At 45.7% G+C, this 22241-nt stretch overlaps 1 protein-coding gene; it reads left to right on the plus strand.

The window, feature by feature from the left end:
• Positions 1 to 22241, plus strand: part of LOC127343956 (uncharacterized) — a 69086-nt gene that overhangs the window by 39642 nt on the left and 7203 nt on the right.

Below are 22241 nucleotides of genomic sequence, written 5' to 3' on the forward strand. Positions count from 1 at the left end.
ATGAATATGACATCCATATACCTATTTGCATCTCGCGTCATATGAAACGTTGATAGTCGGGTATGTTTCACCCCTGTGCACCGCCGCCGTGCCACACGTGTCGCGTCCCCGTGCCACGTGTCGCGTCCCGTCGACGCCGTCGTGCGACGTGTGGCCACCGCTTCCACGTGCCTCACCCGTCGACGCCGGCGTGCGACGTGTGTAGCCGTGGCTTACACGTGCCATGCCCCGCGTGCGCTATATATAGCGATGAGTGCGGGTGCAACCACACGTCGCCACCGCCTCCTCCGCTCATTCATCTCCGGGATGCCTCCACGTCGTCGAGGGGCGTCCGGTTTCCGTGGCGTTCGAGTGCGTCCGAGCGGTAGGTTCTACGCCGAGATACGCGCCGGTGGCTGATACGTCCAATTTGCATCACTATTTTATATCATAATTTGCTGTTATTCATTGATATATTTCATATTGGGACACATTACTTATGTTATTTCATCTATTTTGCATGTTTCATCATTATTGGAGGATCGAACACCGGAGCCAGGATTCTGCTGGAAAAAGCACCGTCAGAACGCAATATTTCGGAAGATCAACTCTGGAAGGAAATTATACCAAAAATCCTATTTTTCAAGATGACGAAGGGAGCCAGAAGGAGGAGCCAGGAGCAGCCAGGGTGGGCCCACACCCTAGGGCGGCGCGGCCCAGGCCCTGGCCGCGCCGGCACGTGGTCCGGGGGCCCACGACCCTTTTCGCCTCCTTTTCTTCGCCAAACCCTTCGTCCCGAAGACCTAAGCCACAGAGGGTACCTCGCGAAGAGTTACAGCCGCCTCTGCGGGGCGGAGAACACCAGAGAGAAAAGAGCTCTCCGGCGGGCAGGAATCCGCTGGGGAAATTCCCTCCGGGAGGGGGAAATCGACGCCATCGTCACCGTCATCGAGCTGGACATCATCGCCATCACCATCATCATCATCTCCACCATCATCACCGCCGTCATCACCGCTGGACACCGTCACCGCCGTAGCAATTTGGGTTTGATCTTGATTGTTTGATAGGGGAAACTCTCCCGGTATCGATTTCTACTTGTTGTTGATGCTATTGAGTGAAACCATTGAACCAAGTTTATGTTCAGATTGTTATTCATCATCATATCACCTCTGATCATGTTCCATATGATGTCTCGTGAGTAGTTCGTTTAGTTCTTGAGGACATGGGTGAAGTCTAAATGTTAGTAGTGAACTATGGTTGAGTAATATTCAATGGTGTGATATTTAAGTTGTGGTGTTATTCTTCTAGTGGTGTCATGTGAACGTCGACTACATGACACTTCACCATTTATGGGCCTAGGGGAATGCATCTTGTATTCGTTTGCTAATTGCGGGGTTGCCGGAGTGACAGAAACCTAAACCCCGTTGGTATATCGATGCGGAGGGATCGCAGGATCTCGAGTTTAAGGCTGTGGTTAGATTTATTCTTAATTACTTTCTTGTAGTTGCGGATGCTTGCAAGGGGTATAATCACAAGTATGTATTAGTCCTAGGAAGGGCGGTACATTAGCATAGGTTCACCCACACAACACTTATCACAACAATGAAGATTATTTAGCCGTATGTAGCGAAAGCACTAGGCTAAAATCCCGTGTGTCCTCGAGAACGCTTGGTCATTATAAGTAAACAAACCGGCTTGTCCTTTGTGCTAAAAAGGATTGGGCCACTCGCTGCAATTATTACTCTCGCACTTTACATACTCGTACTTTATTCAACTGTTACATCAAAACCCCCGAATACTTGTCTGTGAGCATTTACAAGTGAATCCTTCATCAAAACCGCTTGTCAACACCTTCTCGCTCCTCGTTGGGATCGACATTCTTACTTATCGAAGATACTACGATACACCCCTATACTTGTGGGTCATCAAGACTATTTTCTCGCGCCGTTGTCGGGGAGTGAAGCGCTATTGGTAAGTGGAATTGGTAAGGAAAACCTTTCTTGTTGTGCTGATTTTATTTCTTTCTTGCTATAAGTCATTATGGAGAGATCTTCTCTTCATTTTCTATTTGGGAAATCTACTACTATTGCAACGGTAGTGGATGAAGCGCCAGGTGAGGAAGTGATACCATATAAAATACCTATGAAAATTATTGAACGTGTTATGGATAACCGCTATGAAGGGGATGGAACTGTCCATCCTGGTGATCATTTACTGTTTTTGTATGAATTATGCGGGTTATTCAAATGTGCAGGTATTGCTATGGATGAAGTGAGGAAGAAACTATTCTCTTTATCGCTGTCCGGTAAGGCGGCGCATTGGTATAAATTACTGGATAATGGGGATTCTCTTGAATGGAATGATATTGTGCCCGGTTTTATTCTAAGTTCTATCCTCCAAGTGAAATTCATAAGGATCGGAATCGCATATATAATTTTTGGCCTCATGATGGAGAGAGTATTGCCCAAGCTTGGGGGAGATTGAAGTCTTTAATGCTCAAATGCCCCATTCATGAGCTTCCTGGTAATGTTATTATTGATAATTTCTACGCAAGACTTTCTTTTCAAGACAGACCTTGCTTTGGATACTTCTTGTTTTGGATCATTTACACGCAACAAGGAAGAGTTTAAAAGGGACCTTCTTGATCGAATCCAAGAAAATACTCAAGGTTGGGAGAACGACAAGGATAGAGAATCGGTATAATTTATGATTATAAATGCATTGAAGCTTTTATGGATACCGATAAATTTCGTAATATGAGTGCTACATATGGTCTTGATTCTCAAGTTGTCTGTAAATCTTTATAAAGCTTTTGCCTCTCATTATGAATTGCCAAAGAAGAATTTTGATAAGTATCATGAACCGTATAAAGATAAAATTGATTCATCTATTAATAAATGTGTTGTAGTTGAAACTGCTGATCGTGTTATTCCTGAAGTTTATATTGAAAAACTCCTTTCCCTGCCAAAATGAAAGAGTACTCTGTTATAAATAGTGCGGTTCATAAAAGTGAAAAGAAACCTGTAGAACCTGAAGAACAAATAAAAATTGAACTCATTGTTGCAATAGTTAAAGATCTTGTGATTGAAAATGTGGAGGATGGTCATATTATTTTACGTGAAGATGCTTCTAATATTGTTTCACATCCTAATAAACCCAAACAAGCTAGTGTTCCTATGATGTCTGTTAGAATTGGTGATCATTGCTATTATGGATTATGTGATATTGGTGCAAGTGTTAGTGCTATTCCGTATGAGCTTTACACGGAGATTATGCACGAAATTGATTCTTGTGAACTTGAAGATATTGATGTGGTTATTCAGCTGGCTAATAGAGAAACTATTTCTCCAATTGGTATTGTTCGAGATGTGGAAGTTTTATGCGGTAAGATTAAATATCCTGCTGACTTTTTGGTACTTGGTTCTGCTTGCTAGTGATTATTGTCCTATTATTTTTGGTAGACCTTTTCTAAATACTTGTGGAGCTATTATAGATTGCAAGAAAGAGAAAATTTTGACTAAATTTGCTGGTGAATCTTATGAGTTTAACTTCTCTAAATTTACTAAAACTCCTTATAAAGCTGATTTGCCTAGTAATGATATTAAAATGGAGCAATGTGCATCTATTGTTCTTGTTCCTAATAATCCTTTGCAGCAACATTTGGAGGATAGCGAGAGCGAAATTTTTAGGAAAGAAAGAGATGAGCTTGAGGAAATTTTTCTTCGCCAACCTATTCTCAAGCATGATTTACCGGTGGAAGATTTGGGTACAACACCGCCACCAAAGGAAGATCCTGTTTTTGATTTAAAGCCTTTACCTGATAATCTTAAATATGCTCATATTGATGATAAGAAAATATATCCTGTTATTATTAGTTCTAAGCTTTCAGAGATTGAGGAAGAAAGGTTATTGGAAATATTGAAGAAGCATCGAGGCGCTATTGGCTACACTCTTGATGATTTGAAGGGGATTTCTCCTTCTATTTGCCAACATGCTATTAATATGGAAGATGATGCAAAGCCTGTTGTTGAACCTCAGCGTCGTCTAATTCCAAAGATGAAGGAAGTGGTAAGGAATGAGGTATTACGACTCCTTGAAGCTGGTATTATATATCCTATTGCCGATAGTAGATGGGTTAGTCACATTGCCTTTGTGTTCCCAAGAAAGGAGGTATGACTGTTGTGCCTAATGATAATGATGAGCTCATTCCTCAAAGAGTAGTTGTAGGGTATAGAATGTGCATTGATTTTCGAAAAGTTAATAAAGTTACTAAAAAGGATCATTACCCTTTACCATTTATTGATCAAATGCTAGAAAGATTGTCTAAAAATACTCATTTTTGCTTTCTTGATGGTTATTCGGGTTTTCACAAATTGCCGTTAAAGCTAAAGATCAAGAGAAAACCACCTTTACTTGTCCTTATGGAACTTATGCTTATAGACGCATGCCTTTTGGTTTATGTAATGCTCCTGCTACTTTTCAAAGATGCATGTCCTGCTATTTTTCATGGTTTTTGTGAAAGTATTGTAGAGGTATTCATGGATGATTTTTCTGTCTATGGGAATTCTTTTGATAGTTGCTTGCGAAACCTTGATAAAGTTTTGCAGAGATGTGAAGAAACTAACCTTGTTCTTAATTGGGAGAAATGCCACTTTATGGTTAATGAAGGAATTGTATTGGGACATAAAATTTCTGAGAGAGGTATTGAAGTTGATAGAGCTAAAGTTGAAGCAATCGAGAAGATGCCTTATCCGAGGGATGTTAAAGGTATTCGTAGTGTTCTTGGTCATCTTTGGGTTCTATAGGAGATTTATTAAAGATTTCTCCAAGATTTCAAAGCCTCTTACTAATCTTCTACTAAAAGACCTACCCTTTGTTTTGGATGATGATTGGAAGTAAGCTATTGAAACTCTTAAGAAAGCCTTAACAATCGCTCCTATAGTTGAACCTCCTGATTGGAACTTACCCTTTGAAATTATGTGTGATGCTAGTGATTTTGCTGTAGGCGCTGTTCTTGGACAGCGGGTAGATAAAAAATGAATGTTATTCATTATGCTAGTAAAACTCTTGATGCTGCTCAAAGAAATTATGCTACAACTGAAAAAGAATTATTAGCTGTAGTTTTTGCTTGTGATAAATTTAGATCTTATATTGTTGATTCAAAAGTTACTATTCATACTGATCATGTCGCAATTAGATACCTAATGACAAAGAAAGATGCTAAGCCTAGGCTTATTAGATGGGTACTTCTTTTGCAAGAATTTGATCTACATATTGTAGACAGGAAAGGTCTTGATAATCCCGTTCTTGATAATTTGTCTAGATTGGAAAATATTGCTTATGATCCTGTTCTGTTAATGATAGTTTTCCAAATGAACAATTGGCTGTAATAAAGGTGAACTCGCGAGACAGTCCTTGGTATGCTGATTATGCTAACTTTATTGTTTCCAAGTACTTGCCTCCAACCTTTTCAAATTTCAAAGAAAGGAGGAAATTCTTTTATGATTTGAGGCATTATTTCTGGGATGACCCACACTTATATAAAGAAGGAGTGGATGGTATTATGCGAAGATGTGTTCCCGAATATGAACAACAGGAGATATTGAGTAAATGTCATGGTAGTGCTTATGGAGGACATCACGCCGGAGAAAGAACCGCGCAAAAGGTTCTACAATCAGGTTTTTATTGGCCAACTCTCTTCAAGGATGCGAGAAAGTTTATTTTATCTTGTGATGAATGCCAAAGGGTTGGTAATATCTCCAGACGCAATGAAATGCCTATAAATTATACTCTTGTTATTGAACCGTTTGATTGTTGGGGATTTGACTTCATGGGACCTTTTCCGTCTTCAGAAGGTAACACTCATATACTCGTTGTTGATTATGTTACTAAATGGGTGGAAGCTATACCTACAAAAAGTGCTGATGGTGAGACCTCTTTAAGAATGCTCTTAGAAATTATTTTTCCTAGATTTGGAGTACCTAGATATATTATGACCGATGGAGGTTCTCACTTTATTCATGGAGGTTTTAGAAAAACTCTTGCTAGGTATGGTATTAATCATAGAATTGCTTCCGCTTATCATCCTCAAACTAGTGGTCAAGTAGAATTATCAAATAGAGAGATTAAATCTATCTTGCAAAAGACTGTTAATAAAACCGTAAAGAATTGGGCTAGTAAATTGAAGGATGCACTTTGGGCTTATAGAACTGCTTATAAAAATCCCATGGGAATGTCACCTTATAAAATGGTTTATGGGAAAGCTTGTCATTTACCTTTAGAACTAGAGCACAAAGCTTATTGGGCTGTTAGAGAATTAAATAAAGATCCTAAACTTGGTGATAAGAGATTGTTGCAATTGAGTTCTCTAGATGAATGGAGAAGTGAAGCTTATGAAAATGCTAAACTCTTTAAAGAGAAAGTTAAAAAATGGCATGATAGGAGGATTATCAAAAGAGAATTTAATATTGGGGATAAAGTCCTATTGTATCGGTCTCGTCTCGATTCTTTGCGGGAAATTACTCTCGAAATGGGAAGGACCATATGTTGTCGAGGAGGTGTATCGTTCAGGAGCAATCAAAATTAGCTCTCTCCAAGGCAATGCTACGCAAGTGGTGAATGGACAAAGACTCAAGCATTATATCTCGGGTGATTCTTATAATGTTGATGTTGATATTATTCAAGTGGAAACACCGGAGGATTTCATCAAAGGGCAAATTGACAATCCGCCGTAACTCGACTTTGAATAGGTAACAAGATCGGTAATGAAAAGTACGCAATTTACTTTCCGAACTATATTTTTGCTGTTTTTGGAAAATATGAGAAATTACGAGTTCGAAACGGAGTGGAAAGGACGCACGAGGGCGCGGCACCATAGGCCGGCGCGGCCAAGCCCGGGCCCGCGCCGCCTATGGTTTGGCCGTCCCGTCGCCTCTTTCCGACTACGGTTCGATCCGGTACTTTCCTTATGTCGTGAAAAATTTTGCTATATAATCCCCCGACCCCCGGAGGTCCGTATATCGTGTTTTCGACGTGTTTTGTTTCGAGCTGTTTCGCCAGATCTCGTTTTCAGTCTAGAAGCACCATGGCCTCCAACGACAAGGGCAAGGGGCTTTCGGAGGAAGAAGTGAAGGAGGTGCCATCAAGACAAGATCGGCAAGCCGGAGGAGCAAGCAAATCTTGGTGGGATCCGTTGACACTCGACGTTCTTTTTCTCATAACTTGCAGGGACCTCTACCACCCGCTCTCAGCCTCGACTCCTTCCCCATGATGGAAGAAGTTCTACGGGTTACCGATGAGTTTTGTGATCAATATCGGGCTCGAGAAGAGAAGTGGAGATACTCCAGAGGAGAACCGCCGTCTCCGAAGATTGATTGAATACCACTCGATTCGCGTCACAAGGTCGTCATCGCCAACTTTGGATAACAATGAATCTCTTCGAATCTTAGTGCAGAATTATCAAGCTGAGAAGCTGAAGACGAAGGAGCTTATTAAGAAGCTCGGGAAGAATTCATCACCATCATCGCCAAAGGAGTAATTCATCATCGGTATTGGCATCCCCTTGGTTTGTTCCAAACTTGGGGAGTGCCGCTGATATCACATTATCACTACCTTTTACTTTTATTGTCAAGTAGTGTCATATCATGAGTAGGGAAGTTATCGTATAAGATGGGCTGCGTTTGGAAGTATCTCTCCTTTAGTTGGTTATCTATGTATCCCTTGGTGTGAGTTATCGTTATGGAATATTAATGAGAAGTCTTATCATTTACATATTGCACATCTTATTTTAGTTTGCAATCTCTATGATTCATCTTGTTGTTAGTATTGGTATCACTTTGGGAGCATTGAATAAATCTATTTGGTTTTGGCAAACTTAGCATTGGTCAATAGCAACAACACTTTGAGGTTTAAATAGAAAAGAGAAATACATGTAGTTGTTTCATTGTCTTTCTTGTTAGCTCATAGCTTATTATTCTGAAGTTAAAATTGTTTGTGCTTATAAGGAAGATGCATGATTGTTTCTACCATATGTATATTTGTTTGTTTCCCTCGGCTCTTATGCTTGCTAATTAACCTTGCTAGCCAAAGACCTGTAATTAGAGGAAATACTTCTCGTGAATCCAAACCTTAACCCAAACCTATGGCATTTGTGTCCACCATACCTACCTACTACATGGTATTTTCTCGCCATTCCAAGTAAATACTTCATGTGCTACCTTTAAACAATTCAAAACTTAGTATCTCTTATTTGTGTTAATGTTTCATAGCTCATGAGGAAGTATGTGGTGTTTTATCTTTCAATCTTGTTGGGCAACTTCCACCAATGGACTAGTGGCTTCATCCGCTTATCCAATAATTTTGCAAAAAGAGCTGGCAATGGGATTCCCAGTCCCAAATTAATCAAACTAAATAGACACTCCTCCATGGTATGTGATTGATGGACGGCACCCGAAGGATTCGGTTAGCCATGGCTTGTGTAAGCAAAGGTTGGGGGGAGTGTCATCATCATAATAAAACAAAGTAAAAGGCACTCCTTCATGGTATGAGATTGTTGGCGAGGCACCCGAGGATTCGGTTAGCCATGGTTTGTGAAAGAAAGGTTGGAAGGAGTGCCACACAAAAAGAAAAAAATATCGGAGCCGCTCTTAGGAGGTTGTCCGGCAAGGGGTTAGAGTACCCGCTACCAGTCGTTGACAACAACAAACACCTCTCAAAATGTTACTTTTATTATCTCTATATGATTTCAAAACTGAAAAAGCTCTAGCACATGATTTAATCCCTGCTTCCCTCTGCGAAGGGCCTGTCTTTTACTTTATGTTAAGTCAGTAAACCTATTTCTCTCCATCTCAAGCAAGCATTTGAGTAGTTGTGATCAAACCATTATATTGTGATTTGCTACATCATGTCTTTTATTCTTCCTTGTTTAGTACGAGTTTTATCTGAATGAATATAGCTTTGCAAGTTATCAATGATCATGAGAAGACCATTATGATTGAGTATGCAAGTTGTGCCTTATAAACTTTAACATGAGAGCGCTGCTCAATGAGATAAATATAATCTGTTAATTGTTCTCTGACCAAGAACGAAGTTTGCCAACACCAATTATGATTTCTCATGCACCTTTACTTGTGATTACCCTATACTTGTTTCAATGTGAGTTATAAGAGGTTGTCTACTATAATGTCCTGTGTGAATGAATATGATGCTTCTTGTCCGTATTTTATTTATCGACTCTTCACTCCATAAACATGTGGTCATGTCTATCGAGCTCAGTTTCGCTTGGGGACAAGCGAAGTCTAAGCTTGGGGGGAGTTGATACGTCCAATTTGCATCACTATTTTATATCATAATTTGCTGTTATTCATTGATATATTTCATATTGGGACACATTACTTATGTTATTTCATCTATTTTGCATGTTTCATCATTATTGGAGGATCGAACACCGGAGCCAGGATTCTGCTGGAAAAAGCACCGTCAGAACGCAATATTTCGGAAGATCAACTGAAGGAAATTATACCAAAAATCCTATTTTTCAAGATGACGAAGGGAGCCGAAGGAGGAGCCAGAGCAGCCAGGGTGGGCCCACACCCTAGGGCGGCGCGGCCTGTGCCCCGGCCGCGCCGGCCCGTGGTCTGGGGGCCCACGACCCTTTTCGCCTCCTTTTCTTCGCCAAACCCTTCGTCCCGAAGACCTAAGCCACGAGGGTACCTCGCGAAGAGTTACTGACCGCCTCTGCGGGGCGGAGAACACCAGAGAGAAAAGAGCTCTCCCGGCGGGCGAGGAATCCGCTGGGAAATTCCCTCCGGAGGGGGAAATCGACGCCATCGTCACCGTCATCGAGCTGGACATCATCGCCATCACCATCATCATCATCTCCACCATCATCACCGCCGTCATCACCGCTGGACACCGTCACCGCCGTAGCAATTTGGGTTTGATCTTGATTGTTTGATAGGGGAAACTCTCCCGGTATCGATTTCTACTTGTTGTTGATGCTATTGTGTGAAACCCTTGAACCAAGTTTATGTTCAGATTGTTATTCATCATCATATCACCTCTGATCATGTTCCATATGATGTCTCGTGAGTAGTTCGTTTAGTTCTTGAGGACATGGGTGAAGTCTAAATGTTAGTAGTGAACTATGGTTGAGTAATATTCAATGGTGTGATATTTAAGTTGTGGTGTTATTCTTCTAGTGGTGTCATGTGAACGTCGACTACATGACACTTCACCATTTATGGGCCTAGGGGAATGCATCTTGTATTCGTTTGCTAATTGCGGGGTTGCCGAGTGACGTAAACCTAAACCCCGTTGGTATATCGATGCAGGAGGGATCGCAGGATCTCAGAGTTTAAGGCTGTGGTTAGATTTATTCTTAATTACTTTCTTGTAGTTGCGGATGCTTGCAAGGGGTATAATCACAAGTATGTATTAGTCCTAGGAAGGGCGGTACATTAGCATAGGTTCACCCACACAACACTTATCACAACAATGAAGATTATTTAGCCGTATGTAGCGAAAGCACTAGACTAAAATCCCGTGTGTCCTCGAGAACGCTTGGTCATTATAAGTAAACAAACCGGCTTGTCCTTTGTGCTAAAAAGGATTGGGCCACTCGCTGCAATTATTACTCTCGCACTTTACATACTCGTACTTTATTCAACTGTTACATCAAAACCCCCTGAATACTTGTCTGTGAGCATTTACAGTGAATCCTTCATCGAAACTGCTTGTCAACACCTTCTGCTCCTCGTTGGGATCGACATTCTTACTTATCGAAGATACTACGATACACCCCCTATACTTGTGGGTCATCAGTGGCTTCCGCCGAGAGGGGCGGAATTTCTTTAAACTTATTATAATCTTCTGACATGTCTGTCTTGTCATCCACTCCCACGATGTTTCTTTTCCCCGAAAGAACTATGTGGCGCTTTGGCTCCTCGGTTGATGTATTCTTTTGTTGATTTCTTTTTCTTGATTTGCTAGACATGTCCTTCACGTAGAAAACTTGAGACACCTCGCTGGCTAGGACAAAAGGCTCGTCCAGGTACGCAAGATTGTTGGGATCCACTGTTATCATACCGTACTTATCGTCAATATGTATAGCGCTGAGCTTCACCCATTTGCACCGAAACAAAGGGACCTTAAAAGTGGGACCATAGTCAAGTTCCCATATCTCCTCTATGTATCCATAATATGTGGTGGTCTGCCCCTTCTCGTCTGTTGCATCGAAGCGGACACCGCTGTTTTGGTTGGTGCTCTTTTTATCTTGGTCGATCGTGTAAAATGTATTCCCATTTATCTCGTACCCTTGGAATGTACATATGTTTGAAGATGGTAACCTGGCCAACAAGTACAGCTGCTCCACTGCAGATGGGTCATTAATGAGATGTCTTTGCAACCAACTGCCGAAGGTATTCATGTGTTGACGTGTAATCAAGGACTCGGGCTGGCCCTGGTTTATTTCTCGTAAAACATTCTTATGTTTCTCGATGTACGGAGCCACCAAGCTGGAATTGTATAGAACTGTGTAGTGTGCTTGATTGAAAGAAATCTTGTCCCTCCACACCGTTGCTTTCCTTCCTAGTGTGCCTTTTCCAGTCAGCCTCCCCTCATACCGAGATTCAGGAACACCAATCGGCTTAAGGTCAGGAAGAAAGTCAACACAAAACTCAATGACCTCCTCAGTTCCGTAGCCCTTTGAGATACTTCCTTCCGGCCTAGCTCGGTTATGAACATATTTCTTTAAGACTCCCATGAACCTCTCGAAGGGGAACATATTGTGTAGAAATATAGGACCGAGAATTCTAATCTCTTCAACTAGGTGAACGAGGAGGTGCGTCATAATATTGAAGAAGGATGGTGGGAACAACAACTCGAAGGCGACAAGACATTGGACCACATCTTCCTGTAATCCCGACAAAGTTTCTGGATCCATTACCTTCTGAGAAATTGCGTTCAGGAATGCACATATCTTCACAATGGCTAGTCAAACATTTTCTGGTAGAAGTCCCCTCAATGCAATCGGAAGCAATTGTGTCATAAGCACGTGACAGTCATGGGACTTCAGGTTCTGAAATTTTTTCTCCTTCATATTTACTATCCCCTTTATATTCGAAGAGAAACCAGACGGAACCTTGATACTGAATAGGGCTTCAAAAAAGATCTCCTTCTCTTGTTTGGTAAGAGCGTAGGCGGTGCCCTACAACCGCCCTGGATGATTGCCGTTTCGTCCTTTATGAAGTTCCTGGTCCTCCCGTGCTTCTGTTGTATCTTTTGTCTTTCCATACACGCCCAGAAAACCTAGAATATTCACACAAAGATTCTTGGTCAGGTGCATCACGTCGATTGCAGAGCGGACTTCCAGGATTTTCCAATATTCTAGCTCCCAGAAAATAGATTTCTTCTTCCACATGGGCGCGTGTCCGTCATCGTCTTTCGGAACAGGTCGACTGCCTGGACCCTTTCCAAAGATAACATTTAAATCCTTGACCATGTCAAATATATCAGCACCACTACGGGGGACAGGCTTCGGACGGCGGTCTGCCTCACCATCGAAATGCTTGCCTTTTTTCCTTAAGGGATGCTTGCGCGGAAGGAAACGACGATTGAACGGGTACACAACTTTTCTGCTTTTTCCCAAATATTTACTTTCAGTCTCATCTAAACAGTGTGTGCATGCATTGTATCCTTTGTTCGTCTGTCCTGAAATGTTACTGAGAGCAGGCCAATCATTGATGGTTACGAATAGCAACGCTCGTAGGTCAAATTCTTGCTCCGTGTGCTCATCCCACACACGTACACCTGGTTTGGCCCACAACTCCAAAAGTTCATCGACCAATGGCCTTAGGTACGCATCAATGTCGTTGCCCGGTTGCTTTGGGCCTTGGATAAGCACTGGCATCATAATGAACTTCCGCTTCATGCACAACCAAGGAGGAAGGTTGTAGATACATAGAGTCACGGGCCAGGTGCTATGACTGCAGCTCTGCTCCCCAAAAGGATTCATGCCATCAGTACTTAGACCAAAGTATAAGTAACTTGCCTCACCTGCAAAATCCGGAAACTCTCTCCCGATGTTTCTCCACTGCCGACCATCAGCGGGGTGCCTCAACATCGCGTCTTTCTTACGTTCTTCCATGTGCCATCGCAACAACTTGGCATGCTCTTTGTTTCTGAACAAACGTTTCAACCGTGGTATTATTGGAGCATACCACATCACCTTCGCAGAACCCTCTTCTGGGTGGCTCGCCCTCAACATCACCAGGGTCATCTTTTCTGATCTTATACCGCAATGCACCACATATCGGACATTTATTCAAATTCTCGTACTTCTCACCGCGGTAGAGGATACAGTCATTAATGCATGCATGTATCTTCTGCACATCTAATCCTAGAGGGCAGACAAGCTTCTTTGTTTCATATGTACTGACAGGCAATTCATTATTTCTTGGAAACAGCTTCTTTAATATTATCATCAATTTCTCAAATCCCGAGTCAGTCACACCGACCTCTGCCTTCCATTTCAGCAATTCCAATATGCTACCCAGCTTTCTATGCCCATCTTCACAACCTGGGTACAACAATTTGTGGTGGTCCTCTAACATCTTGTCGAACTGCAACCTCTCCTTATCCGTGCCATAGTCTCTTCTTGCATCAGAAATGGCCCGACGAAGATCATCATCAACAGGATCATCTGATGCCTGTTCTTCACCTCCTTCTTCTTCATTGTCTTCCATTGCGGTATCAAAGCATTCAGAGAACATAGATCGGTACTTCTCATCATTATCTTCTTCCTCATCGCCGTCTTCCATCATAACCCCTTCTTCTCCGTGCTTGGTCCAAACATTATAGCTGGACATGAACCCAAACCGAAGCAGGTGGCTCTTAATATCTCTTGAGCAAGAGTAATCCTTCTCGTTCTTACATTTTAGACATGGACAGCACATAAAACCTTGCTTCGACTTGTTGGCCTCGGCCACAAGTAGGAAAGAATTCACGCCCTCTCTGAAAGCGGGAGCACATCGGTTACCGTACATCCATGGATGACTCATCTGCATCATAAGTACAATTATATATGTATCAGATGCAATCACCTTGCTAAAATTAGTATTGTATGGACTATGCATATATATATAGTCGAGAAAATAGTTGCTAACCTTTTAGGATCAAAAAGAGGAGAAATCTTATCAAATAAAACCAAGTGGCATCCCTCTCACAAGCATTCCATCAAACACCTCTTGTGCACATGTAGAAAAAATGAGCTAGCATACACCTCCACCTTCACCACCAAGGAAAAAATGAGGTGGGGGGTGGCTGGCTGCTTCTATATATATAGGCATGGACATTTTGTCGCGGGCCGTATTACGACCCGCGACAAAAGGGGTGGCCACGTCGCTCCTACCCCTTTTGTCGCGGGTCGTAATACGGCCCGCGACAAAAGGCCGCGACAAAAGCCTCTGCGCGCTCCACATGGTTTCGGGGCGACGTGGCCAGGCCGTTTGTCGCGGGTGCAGGCGCGCCCGCGACAAAAGGCTCCCACGGAAGCCCTGTTTTCCACTAGTGATGAGGAGGTTAGCTAAATGTAGCTTTGCAGGGTCCTTATGTTTGTTTCGTTAATCGAAACAGTGCCTCGAAGAATATATGCTCATTGTCCACCATAGGCCGATGCAACATTCTCTGGCCTAACAGACTCAACACTGCTGGGGTGTACTTCGTGGACATCATCACTGTTGGTTTTGAGCGTGTCTTGGTATCGGTTCTCACGTTGCCATTAGTGGCACTGGTGGTCCCATTACTATCAGTGGCACTAGTGGTGGCCTCGTCGCAAGAAACGAACTGCGGACCTCCTTTTTGCAAAGTTATATTTTGTTCTTGTGATGAAAAAGACGTAGAACATGTCGCACTCTTGTTGTGGTGTCCCGACATCTTCGAACTAAAGTAGTTAGTAACACCAAAATTAACAGAAAAATTCGACATGACCTTTGCTATATGGAGTGGCAGAAATTTGCCGAACTGGAAATTAATCAACATTTCAGAAAAATAATAGCAACTCATTTGGAATCCCTGTAAAAATACACTCTCGTACACAACATTGGCAATAGTGCACTGAGCCATTTGATCGAACACTTTGAGTTCCAGGGGCATTTCATCCAACACTTCGTATCGGCGGCTACCATGGGGATGCGGCATAGGGTGGAAGAGGACCTTACAGTGGCCGGTGTGGTAGCAACGAAGATGAGGCAAAGGAGGCGTACGCCAGTGACGAAGAGCACGGAGGCGGAAGTTGTTGACAGAGAGGCTCCCTGGCTTGCGCACGAGCACAACGAAGAGTGTGGTGGCAGCAAATCGACTGAGAGGATCCCTGGCTTGCACACGAGCACGACAAAGAGAGCGGTGGTTGATCGGCAGAGACGCTCTAGGTAACCTGGACAAAGAAGTTGGTAACTGCTTTGTATCCCCAGCCAGCGTCGATTCGAATTTATTTAAGTCGGAAAATCGGCAGGCTAGAAAATATATTTGCAACACGTGCCATTATGGTGCGCTACCAATATTTTGGGTCACTGTCGGGCTCCCACGGTCCAAATATATTGGCAGCACATGGACCAAGCCACACACGACCGATAGGTAGCTTGTCAAACCCCCGAGTGCCATTGGGGCCCATGTAGTAGTCGTGTGCGCTCTACTACTCTGCACTACCAGCATGGTCATACTAACCATGTGTACCTTTTGAGCGCAACTAGTCGTAGAAGTTGCGTTTTGGAATTTTCACTTGCTACCACTGAGACTGTGCCTATAGTATTTTTCCTACTAGTGTTTGATGGTGAACTCGTCCAGCTTTTGAAAAAGGCAAGCCTTTTGCCCTTCCACTTCGGCTAGACGTTGTTCCGGCACCACTTTCCTAGGTAGATCGGCGTCTTTACCAGTTGCCCTCCCTTCTTGACCTTGAACCTCTCTAGGAGCACCTGATCCATGGAAGGTGGCCGCTCAAGGCCTAAGGTCTACGGCCGTCAGTTGCATGAAGAAGGCTGGAACCTTCTGCTAGCCACCTTTCCCTAGGTTTGCAGGGCTTGGCTCCCCTGATGCACCCTGGGAGCGTGCACCTCGTCGACAACCGCCATGAGTGCGGCATTATCAGGTCTAAGTTGCACCCGAGGGGTGTAATCTTTGAGGCCCTGCATCGGCCCCTCCGGGAACTTCCTCATGTACTCCCAGTTCTGCATTGCCAATGGGAGGATCAGTCAACATAATAGAGGCAGTGACAAGCATGTCAATGGTAAATTCCATTTCTATGGATTTGTATGGCGTTGATGGCGAGGTGATCACCACGATATGGTCTGGTCATGACCCTACTACCATGGCACTGTACTGCCAATCGCGCCCGACGAGCCCAAGATGTAATGAAACATGAAAAATTACGGCTACGTCATGATTCTAACCTAAATCGAATGAACCTAACACGAATCATACGAACTATAGCCAGATCAAAAAAACTATTGTCGAAATCGAAAGGGGGATTGCGGAAATCGAATTCACCACCAGATGGATTGAGAGCATCCCCGGCGGGGGTTCAGAAGGCCTCACTGATCTTACTTTTGTTGTGCGTTAGGCCGGAGATCGTCCCCACATGCAAGAGGAGGTGGCGCTTGAGGTGCCACGGGCGGCAACACCATGGGCGCTGGAGGATGGGGAAAAGCAGGCTGGTCCCCCGCTCGTGGCCCCATCGCGGGTGCGGACAATTGGTTCTCGGCCACTTGCCAAGGCCAACACGGCCACCCTTGTGGTCGTATTCGAGGTCGATGCGAAGGGCGGCGGCTGATTGAATACCGGAATCACTGCCGAATCGATCTGCGCCGCCGCGTCGCAAAGTCTACCGGCTTCGTAGTCGTGGATGATGTGTGAGCTTGGTAGCCAAATTCGCTGGCGAAAGGGGGCGAAGGGGGCAGAGGCGATGAGGAAGCAAAGGAGGCGGCGGTTGATGATATGTCAGAGGCGGTGTCAGACGGGAGAGAGAGAGAGAGAGATAGAGATAGAGAGAGAGAGTGAGTGAGAGAGAGTGTGAGTGAGTGAGAGTGAGGGCCGTAACATGAATCAAGTGCGTTCACCGGAGTACATGAAGCGTCTCCCGCTCTTCTCAACCCGTGCAATGGTTGCATGAGGGGCATTTGGTTTTCCACCACAACATGTCAGACTTTATGAACGGCCAACAACCCTTCCTCCTGGAGCATACCCGCGGGTCCTTTAGAAATCGGTTCGTGCGACAATGCGGGGAGTCTCAGAAACCAAATGGCCTATTTTGGTCTCTCTCATGAGAGCATCTCCAGCCACGTCCCCCAAAGCGTCCCCCAAAGGGATTTGGGGCGCGCCGGAAAAATAATCGTTCCCAGCTGCGTGCCTCAAAGCCTCATTCCGTCCAGTGCGGCCCAATACGGTGTCCGGCGCCCCGAGCCAATCCCCATTACACAGGGGACGCTCCGGGTACGCCAGACACAATGAAAAGCGAGGCGGGGAGTGGAGGGCCCGACGCGTCATGACAAAGAAATAATTCGCTCCCCTCTGCCGCCAAATCGAGCCACCCCCGGCACGCATTTATGCCCTCCCAACAGATTTCACCGCCTATCCCACCGATTCATTTCTCCCTCCCGCCCTCGCTAATCTATCCCTCCCGCCGCCGCTATCCTCTCCCCATCCATGGCACCGCCAACAGGCCCCAAAAAAATGGCCAAGAAAGCGGCCACCAAGCCGCCGGGCAATGAGACGAAAAGGCCGAAGGCGGCCTTCGCGAAGCCGCGGAAGGCGCCGACTGTGAAGAAAAAGCCGGAAGGCTGGACCGAGGATCAGTGGCAGCAAGACTGCCTACACCGCAAGCTGTCCACGACGGAGCAGAAGGGACGGAGGGCGGTGCAGGTGGAGAAGAACATGGTAGCGGCGCGCAGAAGCACGTGCTTGCCGTGTGTATCGCGGCCAACAACGCGAGCCCATGGAGTACGTCGGCGCCATTGTACATTTCGGGAGTGTTGTCTCCGTCGACATCCGGGTTCTACAACGACGGCCCCTATGCTGCCACTCCCGAGTGCGTGACACCAAACTTGTCGCAACCGTACGAGGATACGTTGTCGCATGGCGGCTTCAACCCAAACGTCGTGTTCTACTCCCCGGCGTATGACCAAGCGGCCCAGCACGATCCAGGCCCTGTTGGTGTGGAGGAGGAGGAGGAGGAGGGCGAGAAGGGGGTGGAGGACGACGCCAACGAAGTGGGCGGCAACGAAGATGACGATGACGCCGCGGAGGATGCAAATGATCTCGTGGAGGTTGACGCGGCCGGCGTGAGGAAGAAGTGAAGAAGAAGGCCTCATGCACACAAGGCCCCAAGTGAACGGTTGATACGTCTCCGACGTATCGATAATTTCTTATGTTCCATGCCACATTATTGATGATATCTACATGTTTTATGCATACTTTATGTCATTATTATGCGTTTTCCGGAACTAACCTATTGACGAGATGCCGAAGGGCAGCTTGTCGTTTTCATTGTTTTTGGTTTCAGAAATCCTAGTAAGGAAATATTCTCGGAATTGGACGAAATCAACGCCCAGCATCTTAGAATCCCCGGGAGCTTCCAGAACACCCGAGAGCCGCCAGAGAGGGGCCACAGGGGGCCCACACATGGTGGTGGCGCGGCCCAGGAGGGGGGCGCGCCACCCTAGTGTCTGGTGGCCCCAGACCCCTTCTGACGCCGCCCTTCCGCCTACTTAAAGTCTCCGTCGCGAAAACCCTACCACGTTCGACGAAACCAGAGAAAACCTTCCAGAGCCGCCGCCATCGCGAAGCCAAGATCTGGGGGACAGGAGTCTCTGTTCCGGCACGCCGCCGGGACGGGGAAGTGCCCCCGGAAGGCTTCTCCATCGACACCACCGCCATCTTCATCAACGCTGCTGTCTCCCATGAGGAGGGAGTAGTTCTCCATCGAGGCTCGGGGCTGTACCGGTAGCTATGTGGTTCATCTCTCTCCTATGTACTTCAATACAATAATCTCATGAGCTGCCTTACATGATTGAGATTCATATGATGATGCTTGTAATCTAGATGTCATTATGCTAGTCAAGTGGATTTTACTTATGTGATCTCCGGAGACTCCTTGTCCCACGTGTGTAAAGGTGACAGTGTGTGCACCGTGTGGGTCTCTTAGGCTATATTTCACAGAATACTTATTCACTGAGTTATGATTTGAGTTGGATGTCTCTATGAAATTGTGGTGTGTTAGTACCTCCTGTGAATGCTCAAAGTGACAGCGTGGGGTGTTCATTAGTACTTGGGAATACATCTTTAAGGTTTGCCTACATGATGAATTAGTGTTCGTTATCTTGCCAGAGAGTAATTCAGAGTAGCATAGTGAAGTGCTTATGTATATCTCTTTATGATTGCAATGTGTTTTGTATCACAATTTATCTGTGTGCTACTCTAGTGATGTTATTAAAGTAGTTTATTTCTCCTGCACGGTGTAATGGTGACAGTGTGTGCATCGTGTAGTACTTGGCGTAGGCTATGATTGTGATCTCTTGTAGATTATGAAGTTAACTATTGCTATGATAGTATTGATGTGATCTATTCCTCCTTTCGTAGTGTGAAGGTGACAGTGTGCATGCTATATTAGTACTTGGTTTGGTTATGTTGATCTGTTATGCACTCTAAGGTTATTTAAATATGAACATTGAATATTGTGGAGCTTGTTAACTCCGGCATTGAGGGTTCGTGTAATCCTACACAGTTAGTGGTGTTCATCATCCAACAAGAGGGTGTAGAGTCTAGCATCTATTTATTTATTCTGTTATGTGATCAATGTTGAGAGTGTCCACTAGTGAAAGTATGATCCCTAGGCCTTGTTCCTAAATACTGCTATCGCTGCTTGTTTACTGTTTTACTGCATCTTTACTTCCTGCAATATTACTACCATCAACTACACGCCAGCAAGCACTTTTCTGGCGCCGTTACTACTGCTCATATTTATTCATACCACCTGTATTTCACTATCTCTTCGTCGAATTAGTGTACCTATTAGGTGTGTTGGGGACACAAGAGACTTCTTGCTTTGTGGTTGCAGGGTTGCATGAGAGGGATATCTTTGACCTCTTCCTCCCTGAGTTCGATAAACCTTGGGTGATCCACTTAAGGGAAACTTGCTGCTGTTCTACAAACCTCTGCTCTTGGAGGCCCAACACTGTCTACAAGAATAGAAGCACCCATAGACATCAACGGTTCTAGAGGATCAATGTCTCTGTGAGTCGTGGTCGACGGTGAGCCATGACTCCATCATCGGCATCAACCAAAAGTACGGGAAGTATTGGGCGAGGATCAAGGCCGAGTTCAATGAGCACAAGTTAATCAATAGGGATTACCGCAAAGTAACAATGAAGAGGAGCCAGAAGGCAATGTCGACGCGATGGGCCATCATCCAGGCATCGGTGAACATGTTCCATGGGTACCATAACAAGGCCGAGACCAGAGGCAACAACGGCAGCAACGTCAGCGGCGTGGTACGCCTCTTTTTACGATAATATTTCGACTAGTTTTTTTCGACGATCTGATTGCGCTTCCTTTGGTTAGTTCAACAAGGCCATGGAGATGTCCCGGAAGAAATCGAAAGGGCATAAGTCTTTCGCGTTGATGCATTGCTTCGATGTCGTCGAGGATCTGACCTTTGAAGAAATTATGCGCCGCCCGCGTCCGGGGAGACATTCCTTCTGTCAACGCTATCAGCAGGGACATGTCGTCCTTGCATTTCTTGAGCTCCATCTTCTCCTCTTGCCTATTGAGCAGCGCCGCCCATTTTTCGTCGGTCTTTTTGTCGCGAAAGAGCAGGGTCGAGGAGACCTCAGCGAGGCACTGCGTGATCGACGTCTGCGTCTTCTCGGTCGACGCAGCGTCGGCCAAGGCGGCCTTGGCAGCCTTGCTGCCGATAGGACGCCCTGCCGATGTTGCCAGCGGCGCATCCAGATCAATGGCGCATTTCCCCTTCGACAACGAAACGCGCGTGAGCCGCCATTTCTCGTTCTTTTTGAGCTTGCTATAGCAATGCATGAGCGTGAATGACTTATGCCATTCTGAGTGCCTCCGGTACATATTCATGGCCTTGTTGAACTAACCAAAGGAAAGACAATCAAATCGTCGAACAAAATGTAGGCTCTACATATTCATGGCCTTATTGAACTACGTCTCGATGCCGTTGTCGCCTCTGGTCTCGATCTCGCTATGGAACCCATGAAACATGTTCACCAACGCCTGGATGATGGCCTATCGCGTCGACATTGCTTTTTGGCTCCTCTTCATTAGCACTTTCTTGTAATCGTTGTTGATTAGTTTGCGCTCATCGAACTCGGCCTTGATCCTCGCCCAATACTTCCCGTACTTTTAGTTGGCACCGATGATGGAGTCATGGCTCACCATCGACCACGACTCGCAGAGACATTGATCTTCCAGATCCGTCCACTTGGGGCCTCGTGTGCCCGACGCTTTCTTCTTCCTCTTCTTCCTCACGCCGACCGCGTCAATATCCACGAGATCATCTGCATCCTCCGCGGCACCCATGTCCTCGTCGTCCTATTTGTCGCCGCCCTCTTCATCCGCGTCGTCATCGTCCTCCACCCCCTCCTCCTCCTCCTCCTCCCCCTCCTCCTCCTCCTCCTCCTCCTCAGCATCGGCGCCCTCGAATTCGAGCGGGCCCCTGCGGCCAGTGAACGGGGCGCCCTCCGCACCGGGGCCTGGCTTGCCTGGGGCGCTTGCTCGTACGCCAGGGAGTAGAAGACGGCGTTGGGGTTGAAGCCGCCATGCGGCAGCGTATCCTGGAACTGCGGCGACAAGTTTGCCATCATGCACCCGGGAGTGGCGGAGGGGACGTCGCTGTAGAACCCGGGTGTCGACAGGGATAACACTCCTGGAATGTACGCTGGGCCAGACGTACTCCATGGGCTCGCGTTGGTGGTGGTGATACACGTGGCCAGTGCGTGCTGCTGCACGCGCCGCTACCGTCTTCTTCTCCTGCTGCGCCGCCATCCGCCCCCTCCGCTCCGTCGTCGACATCTTGCGACGCATGCAGTCTTTGCTGCCATTGATCGTCGGTCCATCCTTCCGGCTTCTTCTTCGGAGCCGAAGCCTTCCACGGCTTCGCGAAGGGCGCCTTCGCCCCTTTCGTCTCGTTGCCCGGCGGCTTGGTGGCCACTTTGTTTGGCATTTTTTGGGGGCTTGTCGGCGGCGCATGGAAG

The sequence above is a fragment of the Lolium perenne genome, chromosome 3 (assembly GCF_019359855.2).
Source record: "Lolium perenne isolate Kyuss_39 chromosome 3, Kyuss_2.0, whole genome shotgun sequence".
Taxonomy (NCBI): Eukaryota; Viridiplantae; Streptophyta; class Magnoliopsida; order Poales; family Poaceae; genus Lolium; species Lolium perenne.